This window comes from Alligator sinensis, unplaced genomic scaffold, assembly GCF_000455745.1.
Source record: "Alligator sinensis unplaced genomic scaffold, ASM45574v1 scaffold349_1, whole genome shotgun sequence".
Classification (NCBI taxonomy): Eukaryota; Metazoa; Chordata; order Crocodylia; family Alligatoridae; genus Alligator; species Alligator sinensis.
Genome location: NW_005841856.1, coordinates 906702 through 929684, shown reverse-complemented (window position 1 = coordinate 929684; position 22983 = coordinate 906702).

Here is a 22983-nt window from a genome sequence, read left to right as displayed (position 1 = left end):
CATCAAACCTCTAATTCCCATTTTATCCCAGACTTCGAAGGTATGTTAACAAAAATGCCGGTAGATTATTTAAAAATAACCCAAACAAGAGTCTGGGTGGTAAATTCGATCTCTGCTAAACTTCATCCCCAAACAATTTTTCTCTTTGTTAAATCCTGCTTTCTGTTCCTTCCCCAGTGAACTGTTTGATGAACATCATCCTGTTGAGAACAGTGGAGTTTAAGGGTGTGCTTAAATTATTTCTGGTTCTTAACGGCAGTCAAGAAAGAGGAAAAGTTATTAGTTAAATGGAGGAAAATTCCTCTTGCCTTGCAAATTAAAGTCCTGACCTTGCAAGTTGGCCCATGCATATGAAAATGTGTACCTGAGAACTTGCCAGCAAATACAGAGGTGTGCCAACATGGAACAGTTTTCAGGACTGGACCCAATCAGATCCTGAAAGGTACTATGTAGCCAAACCACTCAGAAGACATCAGAAGCCTTGCCCAAAAAAGAAATGAACAGTTAGTCATTTGTAGAGCCAGGAACCTTGGTGCTTTGTAAAAGAAGGTAGAACATAAACCTTTTACTCCTAAAGAGTGAGGAGGAGGTGGATCTGTGCCAAGGGGGATTCCTTGCTCTTCCAATATTTGCCAACATGGTTATTGGTAAATGTAGAAGTGGTCATCAATTTTCCAGAGTTAAGGGAACTATTGAATCTCATTCCCTATGGGGTAGTGTTAACCTATATCAGTAATGGCTTCTCTCATAGGTTTTGAGAGAGTTGCATGTGTTACCCAAAATAAGCATCTATCTTTTAAATTCTGTCTACCCTATTTTGTATAGCCGAGTCTGGAAAACATCCACTAGTTAAAATTTCCTATGCTGTAAACTTCATGCAGTGGAAAGAATAAGAGGAGAAAGAGAGGGAGAGGGCATAAAAAGGACTATCCGTGAAAATAGCAGGACTTTTCATCTCTCTCAGTGGGGTTTCAACTTGAGATTTTAGACTCAGCCATCCATCCAGAAAAATTGAGTAATATAATACTATTGTACAACAGAGTGGGTTTTTTTCCTCTTCTGATTAAGCACCAGATTTATATTTATAGCTAGCAAGGAGATACAATTGATTTGTGGCATTTTTTAAAGGCCTGCTGCATTTGTAGCCTTTGATTTTACAAATCAGATGCAAATATAACCTATATCCCTGTACAGCAGATCACTGTCTCACCCATGGTAGTTGTACAGTACCTAGTGAAAAAATGCTGTGCTCACTTTGAAAAACAAATTCAAACCATTCCCTTGAATTAACAAAGATAAAAAGATATTTTGTTTTCATTAAACCCATTTTTGTCTTTGTTGTTTGGGAAAGCAGTAATACAAAATGAGACACTTAAGGAGTTCTACTTAATCTAATTTTAAAGTGCATTTAAATTGATCATCTGAGAGAGAATATATGAAAAGCAAGATATTATTTGTATTTCATAAGCTCCAAAACCCAGCTGACTCTACTTTTGCTGTACTTTCAAATGCAGCTCTTACAAGGACAGTTTAAAACTCTCATAGTCAAACACATTGACTGGAGTAAGAAGAATCAAGAATTGATCCTGTAAATGTAAGGAATCATCTCTTTTTTGATGAATTCATGGGCCGCATTTTCAAAAGTGCTCAGCCCCCACAATCCACACCAGACTTCCCAGAGAGCTGGGTCTCCATTTTAAGTGTTTGCTTAAAATGAACTGGTCTTTGTTTTTACAAGTTCCAAAGTGTTCAAGCAAACCATAGGAGGCATGGAGGTATTTAGAAAATCTAGCTCTACAGTGACTGGATTCCTAGAAGTGGACCTTGGCTTGTAAGTACAAGACAGGATAAAGTTTCCTAGTACTAAAATAGTTTTATCCCTTTGGGCTATTAATTGTTCACCCCAACTACAATAGAGACTGCCTTTAAAGCAGCCCATTTACATTTTTTCCATCAGTGCTTAGTTAAAGCCTTGTTGGCTAGGTCTAGATTTCTGTGGGGGTTCAGTGTAGAGTCTCATTGGATTAGCTTTCCCTTCTCATTTCCAGAGTCTCTAGAATTGGTCCTTGTAGCAGTGACGTCTGCTTTCAATGTTTTTGCCAGGGCATTAAAGTAATATAGAGCTGATTTTGGTGAGCGCAGGGATTTTGAAGCTCTTGCATTAGTTCTAGAACATAACAGCTTATTTTTCCTTTATATTCTTCCAGTGCTTACTGCATCCTTAACAGTTCACAGGTAACACCTGCTTCTCCTCAGCATGCTTTCCTTTGAAGAAGCACTGAGTTTCCCCATCTACATTATTTCAGATGCCCTTCCCTGTGATGAAGATTGCTTTCCTAGGTTGTTTGCCTTCTCTCTATTAGATTCAACTGAACAAACATAGGGTAGAGGCATCCTTCAATTGCCTTTGGTGCATATAATGTTTTTCAAACCTTCCTTGTACTTAAGAGGCCTGCTAGTTTTTCAAGACACAACTCTGTTCAAGGCTGTGGGACTTGAAGGAAGTTGTAGAAACAGACCAACAAGCTCCCGTCCCTTTGAAATAGGGATGCATGGCTGAATGACAGAAGGAACTGTTTTAGCAGTAGAGGCACGAGCAGAAATATCAATGTGCTTCTTATACCATGTCAAGCAGTACAGCATTATTATTCCTGAGTAAATGATATTTGCACAATAATTGTGTCTGGAAAACACAAGTGAGATGCTCTACTGTAATCAAGCTTGTTTCAGCCGGATGAGGGGCAGGAAAAGCCAAAATATATCCTTAACATACATAACCTTGTTCAAGCAGCACAACAATAGGGTCCCTTCCCTAATATCTCCTCTTTTCCTCTTCTGGTCCTAAGGAAGGAGAGTACTTCCCCTTCCCAGTTGTGCATTTCCCTCAGTATTCATGCAATTCAGATTTTACAGGTGAATGTAAAATGCCTTCCGTCTGGTTTATTGTTTCATATGTGCTATCAACCAATGCTTATATTGCTTTTCAAGTTTCTCACTCACTCCTACACCCAGCATAGATTAGGAAAACTTCTTCTTGACAGAAAAGATAGAGAAAATTTGGAGTTAGGAAGTCACGTCATGAATGAAGACACTGTGAGAAAGGCTGAAACTTTTTCAGTTATCAACAGGAACACACAGTTTTTAGTCACTGTTATTCTATAGTACCTTATTGGATATCTTTCTTAATTTCACAGAAAAAAAAATCTACCTGGTTACAAGATGCGACATTACAAAGGGAATGATTTTACATGAGAAAATTAGAAAGATAGAAAAAAATACTTCTAATGGGAAGATGTCTTTAGCTTCCACTATTGAACAGCTACCGTCGCTCTATCCAGCAAGGCCAGAATGCTAACGCTCAGCAAGACTCCTAATCTGCGATTCAAAAAACAAAGATATACAATTTATACTAACATCAGTGGGAACCAGATATGAGTATCCAAGAAAAGAACTGAACCATACAAGAATTTGAACTATATCTAAGTGTGTTTTGTGCCTTAAAAATATATTTTTTTTAAAAATAATACTGGCTGCTTCCAGTAAGTAAAAGTGTAGGAAGTTCTCTCATCAAACACAAATGTACCTGATATATCTGTTATTCTTCTCCATCTCCAATCATAACTCTTAACCTGGAGTTCCTAGCATCAACACTTTCTAGCAGCATGAAATATGCTTTAGGATGTAGTGAAGCTACTAAAACAGTCATTTTAAACTTCCAAACGACAAGGATTGTTTTCACTCAGGGCTTTACAAAATTGGCTGCAGCCAAAATGATTTCGAACAACATTTTGTCCCTTCCCTTTGCCAGGCAATTAAATTATATTGAATGGGCAGAAGAGGGAAAAAGCCAAAAAGCAATGGGGTCATCATACGTGGCATTGTAGACATCAGCAGCCTGTCATGCTGTGAATTTAAGTCCTAACAATTTTCTGAAACCCTTAGATTTTCTGGTTTCTTTCATCCTTGCTAACAAAGCCCAAAATTGCTCTGAGGTTAACATAGGCCTGCCAAAGTATTTGGGGCCAAGTTTTGTCCTCGACTCTAATGAGAACTGCACATGTACATTCAAGGGCATAAAGTATATTCCAGCATTTATTGTACGTTCTGTAACTGGAAAATGAGTTCAGCTCTGACACTCTACTGCAGTGCTAGAAATATAACAATTAGGTATATGAGAGTTCAAGCCACAGAATCATTTCCTGCAGAGCCTTCTGAAACACTTTTCAATTACCATATTACCATGTATGGTATATTAATTTTCCTTGTACATTTATTGTAGATATAGGAAACCATAAACCATAAATTGTTACAGTTATAAATACAAGGAAGGATAATTCACATGTTATATAAGGTTATCTGATAGCTATATTATATTACAAGTTTTATGAAGGAAATAGAACATTTTGATCACACATATCTAGTCGTCTTTAGCCTCTGAGAATAATGCATACCATTTACAGCAATGAAATGAAAATCTCTTATTACACAGCACTGCAAGAAAAAGTTTACCAGAAATTCAGATTCTCTGTTCAGCCTTCAGGTAGCATTCACCCTACATAGCTTTGGACACATCATGGAAACAGAGATCTTACTTGCTTTAAAATGTTCTCCTGTATTGTAAGAAAATACCTGCTAATCAAAAGCAACATAGCTTAAGCTTGTAGTCTGGTTTGTGCCAGTTTGACTCTTTAAAAACTTTTTGCAACTTTTTTCTGACAGGAAATCTGATTGCAGTATATATTGCCACTTTATCATTTCTCACAGCTGCCACTGTGACTGCAGCTTCAGAGATGGTTAAATGTTTGTCACGTTTAATGTTATGTTTCTGATTTTTCTCGCATTTGTGAACCAGACATTTTTTTCCTGAGCAGATATGGGCATTTCAGATGGACAATGTTAGTGCAACGGCATTTTTCAGCCCTTATTGACTTGTCTATTGCAGTCACGGTAAAGGGATGTACGCAAGAAAGCTGGAACTATTTGGGCACCCAATCCTGACAGATCTTCAAATGACTACAGCTATTATCCAACTTAATGAACACTGCATTGTGCACTCTCCCAACCCCCATGAGATGTAAGCTCATTTAAGAGACAGTTCTGGAAATTTTACAAATATAGTTAATCATCAGTACAAATAACACAGATCCTGCCAAGCAAGGATGCCACCTGGTAAGTTTTCTGTTAGAGGAATTTTGCCAGCCACAGTTGTCTGCCTCTGCTGGAAGCAGGTTTGCTGATCCTGGGTACCCTTATTGTTTATATCAATATATAAACTACCTGTCTGTCCTATATTTTACATGCCAGCCTTTTGGGATGCTGTACTGGGGAAATACCGCCGATTTGGCCCTTGTTAAAGATTAAGAGATCTTCCTGAGTAATCGCTGTGAAATTTCTGGCTAATGCACTGCAAATTGCCTCTCTTCCAATGTAATTAAGAAATTCAATGAGCGCAAGCCATACCTTTAAGAGTATAGTGGGCCAGATTTTCAGAAGGATTGGCTCATATCTAGGCATTCGAATAGGGCCATGTGTTTGGATTTGGTTTTTGTTTTTAACATGCTGAATTTGAATAAAGCATCTAACTCTGTGTAGAGAGACAGATGCTTCCTTAGCATCCTGAAGTATTATATCAGAAGCCTCTTCGGGCCTTGTTAAATATTGGTTTCAATTAAATTAATTAATTAAAATTAAATAAGGTGTAACTTAAGAAAACACGCTTTATTTTGAAAAAGAAGAAACAGGAGTTTTTAGTCCCTTTTCTTGACTCTTTGGATTCATTTGCCAAAACAAAAAAGTATTATCATTTCTTATCCAATGCATTGTCATGTTGTTTATCTAACATGGAAAACATTTAAAAATTAAATGGATTTTTTCTCCATTTGAAATTCTGCCAAAATTAATCACTTTGTGCAACTTCTTGATTTCACCAAAACTGCATTAAAAAAAAAAAAAAGAATTAGCCACAATATTTTGACCAGTTCTGTTTTTGACAGGAATAGTAATACTAAGTAGCATGGCAAAGCAGGGAGTCACATAGGTGCATGTAAGCATTCAAATTGCGTGACTCAGTTTACTCGGCTTCTTTGAGTGGCCTCAACATGAGTCAGGTTCTGCCACATGCAGGCATTTGCACGGGCAGCTGGAGGTAAGTAAGGTGGGGTTGTGGGGGGCAGCTGACACTTTTGGAGGGACGGGGGAACTGGTAGATCTGGACCGTAACAGAGCAAGTAAAAACACCTTGGCCAGAATCGGAGGGGGTTATTGAAAGAGCAGAGCCCAGGGCTATGGGCTTTCCCAGCTCCAGGGCTGTGATATCAGTGTGTGCATGCATTTCTTAGGCCAGGTTAACCCGTTTTAGATTCAGTTCAGCCTTTAATCGATCTAAAGGTGTTTGTCCTCGAAGGTGAACTAACTTTACATTGGGCGCATGATTTTTAGGGTGATTTAAGCCCTGTGAACACTTGCATGCTCAGCCATTTAAATAGCCTTAAGCTCAGTTAGGGCAATATAAATGCAACGCTTGTATGTATGCAGAGTCCAATTTGTGTTTATTCATTTCAGTGCCGTTCTGAAAACTTACTCTAGTATAAGCAAGCAACACAATAGAAGTCGATACTTGAAACATGGGTGTATGTGAAATAATATTTATAATAGTTTTAAGAGACAGTTTACCTCTGAAGACGATTTTTTCTGTGCTGGAATTTCCCTTGTCAAAAGGAATGTTTTATTTATTTATAGGCTTGGGCAACAAGCCAAAAAGAACCCCAAAAACCAAAAAGCCCAAATGAGCGTCTGTCAAATCGAGATATATTATTGTTTACTTTTCTAACAAATGTTTAGTTCAAAGGACACTGAAGCATTATTAACCCTTTACTCCATGGTACCTTTTAAGCAGAGAGAGGGACAGAGGGAGAGAAGGGATGGGAAGGGAATTCCCAAAATGCAATGCCAATAGTTTTCATTCAGAAAAATGCAAAACATTAGGAAATATATAAAAGCTTTCTATTAAAAAAAGTCTCCAGATTTGACTGATACTCACAAATAACTTCAAGCACCTGAAATTTACTATCCATTAAAAAAAGATACATACTAGTTCTAATTACCTTTACAAATGTTTCAACACAATTTACCGAAGTTTGATGTGCATTCTGGTATACCCGCATCTCAGTCTAAAAGGAGCTCAACCCTACACTGTAAATTAATAAAACTAGTTGCAATTTTGGAGTCACTGATCCTTGTCCTTCCCATGCCCCCACACACAGTTACTTATGGACCATTAAAATAAAATAAACAAACAGTGAAGGAGACAAATCTATGTTTAACTGATGAAGATAGAAGACAGTGAAAATTTATGATGAGATGTTACATAAAATTTCTGCTTGACATGATAAAATACATAATAGGGAACACTATTTTTATTTCTTGGACTTGCAGAAACAACCATTTGTTATATGCACATCAACGTATTTAAAAGGCTTTTTTCCCTTGAAACACTAACAGGACAGAATATCGGGCAAGCTCTTAAAAGCACCAATTTATCAACCTCAGTTGAAAAAAGACAGAATATTTAAAGGATCTAAACCCAGTTTAGCCAGGTACTTATACATAAGTCTAGCTTTTGAGAATGTGAGCAGTCCCATCGACTTCAAAGGACTTGATATGCTTTAGGGTTAGGCAAGTGCTTAATGTTATCAGGACCTGAAGGAAAATTCTCTAACATGATAACATCAGTCTTTGGATTGAAAATTATCTTACCAAAATAAAGAAGCAGGATTTGGATTTAGCTCTGAATAAGGCACAAATATGGGAGAACAGCAAGTACAGGATATACTGGACTCCTTCCTCTCGTCTAATAGTAAATCACTTTTTAATCCAGGGTCTGACTTGGGGCCAGATTGTCAGTTTAAGGAGGGCCTTAAACCAGCATTGCACCAGTGTTACAGCTCCAGTTAGGCAAAAAGCAAAGTTGCCCATCAGGCATAAAAAGCCTTCAAATCCTACTGAATTGCATGCCTCATCTCCCTGAAGTACTCAGGACCTTGCAACATTTAGCCCTGGGTCATACATATCTTTAAGGCTAGTTTCTAGCATCGCATTTCTTCCAAGGAACGTGGCCTTTTTGGAGCGTATTCTTTTTATTAGTGATAGCCCTGTCTGGAAACTCTACCACTTCTGGACTCCCTGCTCCTAATCAGTTCACCAGCAACTCCAAGCAGCACGCTTGAACAGCTTTAACAGAAAATATAGCTAACAGAGTCTAGGCATAAAGAGGTGCTAAACTGTGTTCAAGTTGGAAAAAAAAGTGCATGAAATATTACTGAATGCCTGTGCTGAGATACTGAGGAAGGAATCAAACAAATAAGTCAATCTGCTTATTTCCAAACTCTCCAGTCATACCAGAATACTTCCAAAGAAGATTTGTCCCTAGGTGCCCGATTTAACTTTTGCCAATAAATAAGATGTCCCAGACATGAGAAACTGCAAGTCCTCAGAGATGAAGGGTGGTAAAAGGAAAGATACATTACATTTCATTATTATATCTTCTCTCATAACCTGGCTTTTATTTGCTAAAGATGGAAAGTTAAGGCTGTCTTTGAGATAGTTATAAAAATATAATGTATCAGTTTCCCATGGCTCCCTTGTTCATTAAAGCTTTTCTTCTTTGTTAAGAAATCTGCCCTGTTGTAAAGGGCATTAGAAATAAGGATTGTATTTCAGCTGAAGACAGAGTGAGCAGAAAAGCTTTCCTAATTATGTTACTAATTACTTGAACAGTCCTCCATTTGACAATATAATTATACAAAAAGAGAGTGGAATGTCTTCATTACACTGGAAAGAAGAAGAAGAATGTGTATTTTTTTCCCCCCTAGATTTCACAGGCTACGAGTTGGACATATAAACTGTACTTGAACCAAGAAAGTCAGATAAACTTTCCATTAATAGCTTTTTTCAGCACAAATATATAGGTTACATAATAATTCATTTGTTACCTCCTCCCCCTTCAGTAATATTTTTACCCACCCCAGCTCTCTGGCAGGCTTCAAGCCTTTGCAGAAACAGTGTATTTTAATTTCTTTGTTGCTGGCCCCTCACTTCACTGCCTACTGGGTAGTATGTCCGCTCTATTTATATATTATACAGAAGTTGGTGAAAAGTCATAATGTTTCTGTTGTGTTTGGCAGTGCTAAACATGCATGATACCTGGACCTTTTAGCAGTTCAAGAAAAAAAAATGCAAATATCATAGCAAAACACTGCAAGGGGGAAGGAAGCTAATGACATGTTAAGCTATGGTGCCAGCAATAGCAACACAATCATTACCATCTTCCTACCCATCAGAAATCATCATATAATTCTTAGTGCGTTTTTATATTCAAAACACTTTAAAAAATGAATCCTTGCAGTAGCCCTGCAGGGCAGGTAAGTACAAGCCCCATTTTCCACATGAAGAAGTTTTAGGATAGAGCCTGCCTACAGAAAAAGGCCGGCGGGGGAGTTCCCTTAGTCTCGTTATGCAGGATGCATCAGGGCTGGAGAAACTTGCACAATGGCATAGACAGCTATAGTGTCCAAACCAGGATTGAAATTCAGGGGAAAAAATTCCTGAGGGGGAAGCAGGGTGGGGAAATACACATGAATCTTTTTTTCCCACTCTCTTTTGGTATAATTATATTGTCAAATGGAGGACTGTTCAAGTACTGCTGTACTTGCCCAGTGTCTAATACAACTGCATCCCAAGCATTATTAGGGCTCTAGGTCTTACCAGACCAAGCAGGAATCATCATAAGCACTGCCTGATAATTGAAGGGGAGAAATAAAGGAAATAGAGAGGGCAGGAAGAAACAGCAGGCTCCCTATGATGCAAAGTGCTTCAGCATGGGGATTCTTCAGCATGGGGATACAGACAAGGCTGGTCTTGACTGCTATACAAACAGTTTTTGTTAGAGATTTGGGCAATTACATCCAACTTTAGATTTGCCTGTGTGTATGATCAAACCATGAGGCACCCTATTCATCTAGCTATGATGAAAGCCTTCGGCAGACAGACAGACATGGATTGCACTGTGACAAATGCTATGACTCAACGCCCTTCAGGCCTGCTCCATTGAAACTGGGTAGAGTTTTATTTCACCCTCTTTCTTTAAGGTTTCCATCATAATTGTTCCAAAAAAAAACTGGAAAATTGACATAGAGGATTTTTCTCTTGTTAAATCTGTTTCATATCTTGTTCACTTTTCATTATCTTTTGAGCTGTTATTTGAACTAGATACTAAAAGATGGACAAATGCAATATTTAGCCCAGAAGAAAGTAATGCACAATTTATTTTCTTAGTGCTGTTAGTGAGAGAAATTGTTCTACTGTAGCCCTCAAATTTTGCAAGGAGTATACAGACAAGTACTAGCACTCAGTTCTTGGAAATCTCTACTGCTTATAAGGAGCTAACTTTTAGTGGGATATTCTACACTAATAAAGAAAAAGACATCCAACAAACTTTGGTGGTTTCTGCTTATATACTCTGATGATCATGGTATGGATCTGGACCAATTTAACACATCTCTAATGCTCTCAGCTACCCAGTCTTTCAGTTTAGATGTGTTTAACCAGTACTTCCTTTATTATAATGAACTTTTATAACAAAAGCTTTGAGTAGTTAAGTGGCTTTTATCATATGGAATTAAGTTAAGCCATAATATTTTATGTATGATACTTAATATGATTTGTGATATGTTGGTACAATTAAACTTATTCCTCATAGACCATTGCAGGATTGTTTTCTCTACTATTGCTCCTCCATGTCATTTCTTCCTACGCTGTTTAAAGGTGGTGAAGGACCACAGTTGCAACATTCAGATAAGATTTTCAACCAAAGGAGTTTCTCATGTACAATGTCCCTTGAGTTGCATCTTTAAAGAAAGATATGAAAGACCAAGCTAGCAGGGAGTACTTTGGAAGTCAGGTGCCATTTAACCCAGGTAAACCGACAGGCTGAGTATTTCTATACATTGAAGCCAATGTGCAAATACTGGAGTCACTGTCAAACAGTCCATTACTGCACCCGCTGCATGCTGTTACCATAGTTTTTCCCTCTGGGTGCCACCTAGGAACTTTGCCTAGGCTTCCATGCATTATGTAATAATCTCCTTGGGGTCTTGGTTTCTCAACAAAGGTCAGAAGAAGAGTTCCCCAACAGCCTCCCTGGCCGGCTCACAATGCACAGTGCAGGTTTAATAGCACTAGCTCTGCTCATGTTCTCTCCAGGGTTGTTCTCCACTGCCCAGCCTTCCTCACTGACTCTTAGCCCCTGAAGGCTTACAACCCCACGGCCTCAGTCCCTAAACTGGGACAGTCTCTGAGTGAAGACACCGTCCCACAGCTCTTCTGCTTCTACAAATATCTGCCTGTTCTCTACAGAGCACAATGCCTAGGGCTCCCTACCTGGAGACTTTTTTCCGTTAAATTTCTCTGCTGAGACCTGTACTGCATGAGCTGCTCACTCAGCTCTTTATAGAAAACACATGACTCCTTCCCAACTGTATCTAATAATTGCAGAGGGCTGGCTGGCCTCAGGCTCCCTGCCTGCCCTTCAATGGCAAGACACCCTCACTAACTTTAAAAACCAAGCTTTTAAGCATGAGAGAGATATTGGGGGCTATTACTCACATGAGTAGCCTGAATTCCACACAAGCAATCCCAGTGAAACTAAGGAGCTCACTTGCATAGAGAAAAGGTTTGTAAAACTAAACACTAATGACATCTACAGTCAGAGACAGACAGACATCAGTACTGGAGCTTTGCTTAAACTTATTTATTCTCTAACTCCAGCATAAATCAGTGTAACTGAGTAACTATACAGCTACACCATGGTGATTGGAGAGGGCGGGGGGGGGGCAAGTTACTTTGGATTTATATTTGTGTTATCATGTTGGAAAATTAGGCCTCTAACTAGTGCACTCACCCTGTATTCACAGTGGAGTTTTAATGTCATATTGAAGCATGATCCACTTCCCACATTCTTAGAGAGAAGTTTATTTAAAATGCAAACTAAGTTTCATCTTGACTCAGTCATTTATAGTTGGATGCCATTACCTATGTGCTCCTTGTAGGCGAGGATGACAGCACCATGGCAGCAGAGGTGCCAATCATGCCTGGTGGGTGCATAAGTGAGAAGGCCAACATATGACAAGCAGCTTCTTCCACAAATCTCACATTTTCATATGCCCCGCAAACCAATCTGCTTCACCTGCCATTCTTTTCCCCTCATGTACTTTCTATAGCTCATTGGTGCATTATTGTTGTTTGAAACATGCCATGCCTACCTTTGTCTTAGCTCACTAAGCTGTTTCCACATCATCAATCCACACTACATGTCAGCTGAGTCCTCACAACGAATGCTGCAGTACTCATGCTTTTAGTGCACTGCTAAACCTCAGCATTCAGCATCAACAGGCAATGACTGAGCTTGAGATAAAGTGGACATATCTAAATGCATTTAGTGAGCCAGTGAAATGCATTGAAACTGGTGCTGGCTATGCTTATTTCCGGTACTAGGGCATGTCTGAGGAAAATTGGTCTTGGATTTACAATACAGGCATAGCTACAAAACTGGTAACCCAAGTAAAAGCATAAATGACTGACTCTTCTCTCACATTATAATCATCTGTGCATATGCAAGCATATCAGAAGCAGCTCAGTTTAACATACTGCACTGAAAACACAATCTGAGATCAACTTTCAAAACAAGAGCAACACTATATTTCTTTCCTCTGGTAGCTTTACAGCCTGGCTTGACCTTGTAGAGTCAATGAAAATGTAAGCATTTTCATACACTGATTTGTGATGCTATATAATTCTAACTGTGCATATAGGTATCTACTGTCCTTTTGGTCTGGGTAGTTTAAATCCCATTAACTGCAATGGTGGATATGTACAGACGATAAACATTTTATATACTTTGAAAAATGAAGCTAAGGCACCTAGACACTCTTCTACATCCAGAATTTCAAAATGCATTCATACCTCCATCAACAGCAAATAAGCAGAGCCCTTTTCTCCCCAGCACCACCCGGGGTGATGAGGAACAATGGTAATAAACTGATGGAGAATAGGTTTAGGTTAGAGATCAGAAGGCAATATTTTACAGTTAGGGTGGCCAAAATCTGGAACCAACTTCCCAGGGAAGCGGTCCTTGCCCCTACCTTGGGCAAATTCAAGAGAAGGTTGGATGATCACCTGTCTGGGGTCTTGTGAACCCAACATTCATTCCTTCCTGTGGTAGGGGGTCAGGCTGGATGATCTGTTCAGGTCCCTCCTGACCCTAGCTACTATGAAACTATGAAACTCTCTTATAGGGCACATCCCTATATAACCAAATACACGATATCACATAAGGCAGGTCATATAAGGTAGGCAATGAAAAAATTGCAGGTTTGACTTATAAATCACAATTGCCATTGAACAGTGACTACTTCACTCAGGCTCTGCTCCCCACTTGGTTTAAGCTGAGTTGTTTTCACTATTCTAGAACTTTGAGTGAAACCAAAAAAAAAAAAAAAAAATCACCCTCGCTAAAAATATTGAGTTGGCTCAAAAATATTTTCCTTTGCTCTCAACTGTGGAATGCCTACCCCAAAAAAGTGCTGGAAAGGTCAACATCATACTACAAGAAAGGTGGGGGTTGGGGATTTTCAATGAGGAAAAACAGCTTTTATCTATGATTTTTCTCATTTGGCATAATTCATTTATACCAATTATGCTTCAGCCTTCATGAATCAGCCTGGTAAAGGCATTATCCCACACCAGCCCCTCATCCCCACAACAGACTCTACTCTTCTTGCTGTCATCTTGGCAGGCCCTCTCATATTTTTAGCTCTTATAACAGAGCATGTGGAATTCTGCCTCATGGCTTTGTGCTGACCTTCTACTAGTCAATACCTCACAGTTTTGTGCTGAAATTTTTCGCCAAGCAAAGCAAGGTCTTACACTCAACTCAATGGCATTTCTCTGTAATATGATTCAGCTTGCCTCCTCCCTGTTGGCCATCTGCTTGTACCAGCAGAGCAAGAAAATTACATTAACAAAATAGCAGATCAGTTCTCACTAAGCTTCACTGGTGAAACAACAGGAGCCTAGAACGGAGTATGTTACTTTAAATTAATGATGACCTACTTATCTACTTTCACCCATTGCAAATACAAGAAACACTCGCTTTATTTTTTTGGATATACAGAATTATAGAGAAGTAGGGCTGGAAAGGACCCCCAGAGGTCATCTAGTCCAACTCCCTGCCTGAGGCAGAATCATCCCTATCCAAGCCATCCCACACAACCATGATCTAAATTCTACATAAGACTATCCTCAACCTTGACACAACCCAGACCTAACACCCTAACCTGCCACAGGTAAAGTAGGGGAACCACAGCAGCCAATGTCCTGCTTCTATGAAATGTTATCAGTATATACTCAAGAGATCCAAGGTAGAGGACCATGCCCCCTGCTATGCAGGAAGGCAAAATTCCCCACAGTCCATACCAGTCTGACTGTGGTGTAATCCCTTCCTGATCCCAAAAAACGATCATTGATCTAACCCTGAGTGAAGGGGAAAGACCCTCCAGCCAGGAACTTCTGGCTTTACTCCTAGCAGAAGAATCAGCACACCCCAGTTGAAGTCCTCAGCAGCAGCTATAGCCAACACTCAATGCCTCTGGAGAGGCTTCTAAACACCCTGACACATATAGCAGGAAAAAAGGGAGGGTGGGGGCAGGAGCAACCAGCAAAACTCAAAAGCACAGGAAATACCCATGGTAGAACATAGGCATAGCTATATCAACATCCTCCCTGATCAGTGGCTGTCCAAACTCTTCTTGAACACAACCCATGAAGGATAGTCCACAACTTCCCAAAAGCTATTCCACTACGTCACTATTCTCATAATGAAGACGTTTTTCTGGATATTTTCCAGTAGGAGTATTGCCAGTAGGTCAAGGAAAGTGATTCTTCCCCTTGACTGGTGAGGCCACACCTGGAGTACTGTCTTCAGTTTCGGGCCTCCCACTACAGAAAAAATGTGGACAAATTGGAGAGGGTCTACTGGAGGGTAACAAAAATGGTTCAGGGGCTGGGGCACATGACTTATGAGGAAATACTGAGGGAACTGGGCTTATTTAGTCTAGAGAAGAGAAGACTGAGGGGTTGGGATTGAATAGCAGCCTTCAACTACCTGAAGGGAGTTCAAAAGAGAATGGACCTGGACTCTTCTCAGTGGTGGCAGATGAGAAAATAAGGAGCAATGGTCTGAAGTTGCAGCAAGGGAAGTTTAGGTTACATATTAAGACATTTTTTTCTCACTAGGAGTGTAGTAAAGCACTGGAACAGGTTACCCACAAAAGTTGTGGAACCTCCATCCTTGGAAATTTTTAAGACTCGGCTAGACAAGGCTTTGGCTGGGATGATCTAGTTGGGGATGGTCCTGCTTGGAGCAGGGGGTTAAACTAGATGACCTCCTGAGGTATCTTTCTGTCCTAATTTTATATGTTTCTATGATATCCAATCTAAATTTACTTTGCTGCAACTTCAAGCCTTTGGTCCCTTTCCTTCTCTCTGCAGCAAGAGAGAAAAGGTGCTTTCCCTCTTCTTTATGGCAGCCCTTCAAATATCATATCCCTTCATTAGCACCTTTTTCACAAGTTGAACATGCCTAGCTCCCTCAGCCTTGCCTTATAGGACTTGCCTTCCAAAACCCTTGATCATCTTTGCTGCCCTGAAAAAATATTTTGGAGTTCACCAAACTTTAGTAATTGTCTTGGTTTGGGGATTTTTCTGTACAATTTTTCAAAGTGCTAGAATATTATTATACCTTTTAAAATTAACCTTATACAGCTTATGATGCTTCCTCTCACCCAACAGACCAAATACTTTAAACAAATCAATTGTTATGTTATAGTTTCAATTTAATTGTGTGGGGAGGTGATTTGAGGTCATTTCATGTATTTAATAACTTTATTAGTAAATATTCCACTCTCTTCCTCTATCTGCTTAGATTTTTAGGCCTCATTCCTGGCTAAGGCTTATTATACGCATGCTTACATTTCAGGACAACTGACCATATGCAATCAGTGGGCTCACTGTTGGCTCAATTGGCTCTTGCGAGTAAAGCTAACCATGTGACCAAGTTCCTTCAAGATCAGGACCTTAGGTTGGCTCTCTTCATATGGAAGTATAGGAGAATACACAGGGTGTTTTAAAGATTTAATTGGCAGTTATTTGGGGTCATCTGTATTACTTACATAATGTGATATTATACTATGGGGGCCTGGACAAATTAACAAATTATTAAGAGCAAAAGATGAAAGGATTTCGTCTATAAACTGCTCCACATTAACTGTATGTCCACTCTTACCCCACAGTAAGTGAAAGTTAACCATGGTAGTTTCGATGGGTAAAGTACCATGAGTTTGCACTTACTGGCCACGTCTAGATGAGTGCGGCCATGCAGTATGGGGCACCGCAAACACATCTACAGAACCACATACCACACATTCAGCTGCTCTCCGTGCTGCACACTAGTTACATGGGCCAGTTTTTTGGACCGCTGGGAGGTCCTAGGAATCAAAAAAACCCATGCAAAAAAAGAAAGCAGAGTGATGCACATGGGAGCACACCACACAAAACCAGAGCCTTGCTAGCTGGAGACACACTCCAGCTCCCAGCCAGGCTGAGCTGCAGCGGGATTGCCTCTGTTGCAGGTCCAGGAGGCCCCCAGGACCTCAGATAAGGCTGCTTGGGCTAGCCCAGTGCTGGCCCCAGCCTCCCCTACCCCACCTGGGGTAACTTGCCGCACACCAGAGGGCTCATGGCACAGACGTTCCCCAGGGACAAGTAGCAGCAGCACAAGGTGTGCCACCACTTCTTGTCCCTGGGAAAAAAAAAGTCCATGCTCACGTGGATGTGGCCACTGAGGGGTAAGAATGGACCTATGAACAGTAACCATGACTCAGTTGCTCCTTTTAAGTAACTATTCTCTTTTAAGTCATTTCTTTTTTTTTTCCATTTATCAATGTTGCAAGCTAAGCACTTGGAAAGATTGTTAAGAGTGGAAATGTATGATGAGTACATTACATGAGTACATTACAGTATGCGAGTACATTACAGTTTGGTCATATATATATTCATTTGAAAGGTATTGGTTGAAAAAGGGATACTTATTCCTGGATTATAGACTTTTTTTTGCAAGGAAGTAACTGTCAGTATTCTATATTCAAAATGTAAGCAATTCATTGGACACACACGTCACATGTTTCCATTTCCTGACTGAAGAAACACGACTCCTAGAACCAGACTTTCAGTGCAAATATTAATTTCACTGAGTTCAAAATTCATTTTCTGTAAATATTCATTATTAAGAAACAGAGAAGAGCCAGAAACTCCATGAAGTCCTTCTTTCCTGCCAAACTACTTTGTGGAAGGTGCTCAGAGACTATTGTGATAGGCAGCAGTACAAACCCCTAAGAGAAGATGTATTCTCTATTTGCTAAAAATAAGCTGGCTTTGTGAACTTGCCAGCAAACATTCATTTGCTAAAAGGTTCATGAAAAGTAAACAAAAAAGGATGCAAACAGCTACAGCGTTTTTTCAGGCAAATGGACAGAACAAACACAGAGTCTTTGTTCGCAGGTTATTCCATCCAGTCCTATTACTGGTACCTGGTGACTGTAATAGCAACCAATATTGCTATTGCAGTATAGCGCTTGTGGAAGATGCTCTTCGGAAAGAATCACAGTGACAGTTGCAGAATCGGATCTTCTACCTTTGCTTTATCCCAATGAATCTGTAGATTCAGACTTCTAGCTTCATCACTGCTCATAGGACATTAAAGCAACTGGTAATACTACCACATGTATTGTAGTCCTTGCAAAAGCCCCTTCTCCTCCAGACGGTTAAGAGCCTGTTTTACATTAAAATACAAGTTCTAATCCTCTTGCATTCTTTGTCTGCAGAGCTGCCTGCCTCCCCCAGCACGCCTCTGTCTGGAAGGCCTACATCAGGAAACGCCTTACATGGGTATAATAAATTCAGGCTTCAGATTCCAGCCTGACCAGGGGTATGTGAATCAGATTCAAACTTTTGAACTGTGCATTTTTCATTGAAACCCACACCTGCTATTTGTTTAGATATGTAAGATACTGACTGAATTCAAATGGTAGGAAAATATTTCTCCTTTGAGAAGACTTTGACATAATTTATTTAGTCATTTCTAGCCATTCCTAAGAAGGAGGATACAGGCCTGAAGGATTTGTTTAAGTTATCTTGTTTCAAATTACACTGTTTTTTCATTGGAAAATATGGAACACAGAGGTTAGACTTCCAAGAAGATTTTACAATGGCCACTTATTACATGGAAAGTGTTGTGTCTACAGTGTAAATGTACCACAATAGACATCTAACTGTGTTAATTCCACAATGACCCTTAACAACAGTGGCAGAGTAAGGCACCTGAATAGAAATGAAAAGTATTGGACTATTATTCTCTGCATGTGGTTATGGACCAATGTACATTTTAGCTGCTTTAGAAGAAGAAAGGCAACTGCTGCTCAGAAGCAGGCGGTGGCTATTACACTGTCTTTTGAATGATGTCAGTTAGCACCTATGAGCCCCTGTCTGATATATGATTGCTCAACGTGAAGATTCTGTCTGCCCCGTCTGGGCATTTGTAAAGACTGCACCTTTCAATGAAGTGCTGCGCTGTTTGCTGGACACCACATTCACATGGGGGGCTGTACAAGATATTCATCTTGTGAAGTGTTGTTTTGAAGTGTCCATATACAGATCTCGGCCTGTTTAGCTTGACCCATGCTTTTTTGTCAGGTTGTGCTCAATGGGGGACTCATTTGGTGTTGGTATAAAATGCTATAGGAATAGGTCTGACCTTTCCCAGCGGTTGGCCCACTCTGTTCCTGCCCATAGCTTTGGTTCAGCATCCCCGATCTTTTCCAGGAGCTTGTGCACTTCATGTATAAACAGTTTATGGCTTTTAAGCCTCTTAAACCTCCAGCTATTCAGATCCTCCATTAACAGTTGATGGAGGAGGTGATTTTCATCATCTCCTGCTTCTATTGCCAGTAATGATGTTAGGGTCTGTCTTCTTATATCACCTGGGCTAATGTCCAAGAGTACAAGGAGTACATCTGTGTGTATGTAAGTTGTGCAGCCTGTTACAAGTCTCAGCACACTGATAAATACAGTCGAGCTATTTAGTGTGACAAATTCTGGACCACACAGAAGCACAATATTCTGCTGGGGCATGCACCATTGTGAGTGCGGTGGTTCAACACTTTGAAGTTGATACCCCATGTTGTACTAGCTAAAGGTCTTCAGGCAGCTACCTGTGCAGAGACTTTACTGCTGGCCTTCTGAACGTGATGTTTATAGATGAGGGAATGGTCTCATTTGGCTCCTACGTAGGTTGGAGTATACTCATGGGGAAGGATATGGTTGCCTATTCTGATATTCAGCACACTCTTGGCTAGATGATTGTCCAGATGGAAGAGTGATGATACTGATTTACTGATGCTCAACTTTAAGCACCACTTGTGGGGATAGTGATGACTTCCATGTCGGTACTCAGTGTCTTTTCCAGTTTTGTCATGTCAGTTTCTTGGGCTACTATGGTGACACCAGCCTACATGTGTCACTTAGATGTTGTAGCAGGAAGTCTGAGATGCATACATTGAAATGTATTGGTGCTAACACTGACCCTTGGGGGACTCCACTCTTTAGCATTCATACTCTGCTTTTTTATGTTTGGCTAGTAGTGAGTTTGAATGATCTGCTAGAGATCATGTTCATCATGAAAGTACATAGCTTGCAGCCAGTTATCATTTGAGGCCTTAGTGCCATACAACAGTGGTTATGAACCTTTTTGGACTAAAGCCCTCCTCATTTCAGACCTGCAGCCCCCTGGCCCTGCTGGTGGCCCTCACTCCCAATCCACAGCCCCTTACCTCCCCCTGGCCCCCAGCCCTGCTGGTACCCCTCACTCCTGACCTGCAGCCCGCTGGGCTTTGCCAGTGCCTGACACTCCCAACTCACAGCCCCCTGGCCCTGCTGCTGCTCCTCACTTTCAACGTAGAGCCCCACAGGGCACTAGCAGGGCTGCCCCTCCCTCCAGCCCTGCTAGTGCCCCTCACTCCCAACCCACAGCAGGAGGGGCATGGGATCTGGGGGGGCATAGTCCAGCCACCACTGCCCCCCCCTTCCTCTCTGGTGCAGGAGGAGGTGAGGGCAGCGTGGTCCCCCAGTCTGTTACTGTTCCCACTGTTGCTGACACAATTTGTGCAGAGCTCCTGGGGTGGCAGCAGCAGCAACAAGTCTCACAACCGCACTCCTTCCTCCCAGACTGTGTCCCGCTGGCCTGTCCAGCTAGGCTGCAGCCCTGTACCTGCTGTCAGCACAGAAATTGGGGGAACCATGTACCCCCCACCACCTTTGCCTCCCCTGACTTCCCTGCGAGGAGCTAGGGGAGCTGCTCTCCACAGCTGCGTGGCTGCCATGTGTATGCATGTGCACACATGCACATGGCTCCCACTGAAGTATTGGCCTCCTCCTGCTCCCCCCACCAGCCCCAAGCAGCTCCTTACAGGTCAAAACTCTGCCAGTCTGCAAAGGGAAACCCACAGTTTTCCATGTTTTTCCCCTTTAAAGGAGAATCCATGTTTTTCTGTGAACCTGGAGGCAGCAGTGGCAGTGAGCTCAGCCAGGCATGGGCTGGCTCCCCTGACTTTGGAGATCAAGGTTGTGCCAGATCTACCATCTCCACAGACCCCCCTGAAGTCTGCTCATGGCCCCTCAGGGGGACATGAACCCCCGCTTGACAACCACTGCCATACAGTATTGTAGGTGGCTGTAAGGTTAATAAAGACCATGCCTGTTTTCTGCCTCATTTCAAATTTGTTTTCTTATGTCAGATGTAAGTAATATAACATAGTCAGTGGTGCACCACTTTTTCTAAAAGCCAGCCTTTTCTTTTGGAAGGTGGGGATTAATGATGTTCTCTATTCGGTTCAGAATTATGTGCTCCATGAGTTTGAATTTAACACAGTGTAGTGAGATGGGTTGGTAGCTCTTTGGATCCTGTGGTCGTTTATTGGGTTTCAGGATATCAAGAACATCAGCTTTCTTTAAATTTTCAGAAATCTATTACTTTCTAGACATTTCTACATGAATTTCTGAAGCCATCTTTTCATTGTGGTTCCAAGCTTGGTAACAAATTCTGGGAATATCTTATCTGGTCCAGCAGCCTTGCCAGTCTTGATCACTTTAGTAGGTGTGTCAAACTCATTGTCAGAGATGGGAGCAGTTAAATTAAGGTTGAGGTTTGGGTGATTTAGGTTGTTCACGAGGCAGGTGTCTAATCATTTCTGTGTGTTGCTTGCTTGGGTTACTTTTCTTGCTGTTGTTGCACAGTATGTTTGCAATGGAGTTTGCTGACAGAAGACAATGTCATTTTTGTTGCCTTTGCCTGTGAGGTGGTTAATGATGCACCACGCTGCCTGCTCAAGTGGGTCATATCCAAACCTTCTATCATAGTAAACCATGCCTCCTTTTTCATATTGTTCAATATGGTAGCCAGCTGTTCTGTAGTACTTTTTAAAGTTGCAGGGTCATTGCATTGTTTGATGATGTTAAACAGCTATTTGGACTGCTCATCCCAGCATGGCACATAATGGCTTCTATAGCCTCTATCTACACAGAGTTTGGCTACTTCAGTTAGGCAGTTTGCATATGTACTATAGCTTTAATCAACATTAGTTTCTGATGGATTCCCTAATTGGTTTGCTCTCTCATTGGTCAGACTTTGGTATTCCTGCCAATCTGCCATCGAAAAGTTCCATCTTGGGGCTGGTCTGGATGGCATGGGCTGAAAAATCATATTTTCAATGCTGATAAGTGAGGGTCTGTGCTGAGATTAAACTTGTCAAGTACTTTTCTTATCAGCATTTTACTTGAGTCACCCTTCTACCAAGCAAGATCTGGGTTTCATTGCATGTTCCAAGATCCGAGTGGAAGATACATGGCTCCTTCAGGTCATATATGAGGGTTATATTATTCAGGCTTGCCCAGAGACAAAGATTGTTTCTGTTGCTGCTGTTAATGAAGTATCTCAGTCTTGATGTTGACAATTGAAGTGACCTGCATATAGGGTCATCTGGTCATCAATAGGCAGGAATATGATTGACAACACAGCATAAGGTGGTTTGTATATATTGATAATTATGTCATTGACCTGGACCACACTCCATTCTGTTTCACTCTGCGAGGCTTTATGTCCCCTGGTAATATGGCAGGTTGTTTCTGATGAAGTTAGCAAGGCCATAGGTCCTGCTGGCCACAGAGTCTGCAAGACTGCAACCTGTGAGCTTCATCTTCCACAGCTGCTCTATATGTTCCTTTCAGAAGGATTGCATGTGGTTTAATTTCTTTGGTGATGTGTTCCAGCACCAATTGCTTGAGCTAGGTAAAGACTTCAACATTAAGTTGAAGAATAGTCAAGCTTTTCCCTCATAGATAGGAGAGGTTGCTCTGGCTCATCCTGTAGTTAGTATATCAAAACTGAAAAGTATAGTGCATCAAAACTGGAAAAATTCAAAGACAGATTGTCTTGGTAGTGACTTTTAGTTTCATTTTACAGTTACTCATGGGAGGCACCACAAGATGGTAGCCGCTATAGGTACAGACAAAAGTGCAGCTCCTGGCTGTAACTCAGATCACTTTCTGCCAAGCGTTCAGAGTTACAACCTTACCCCAGACCAAACAGAAGTTCACTGTTGGTTCCAGGGGAGAGGGCTGGAACCAACAGTGTTAACTGTAACTGATATAAGTGATTGGAAGTGATGCCAGTGCTGCTGTTTTCAGAATGGGAGTAGGGGGCAGACAGAGAAAGAAGCTCATTCTTGGGGCTCCCCAGCCAGAGGTGAAAGGAGACCCCCC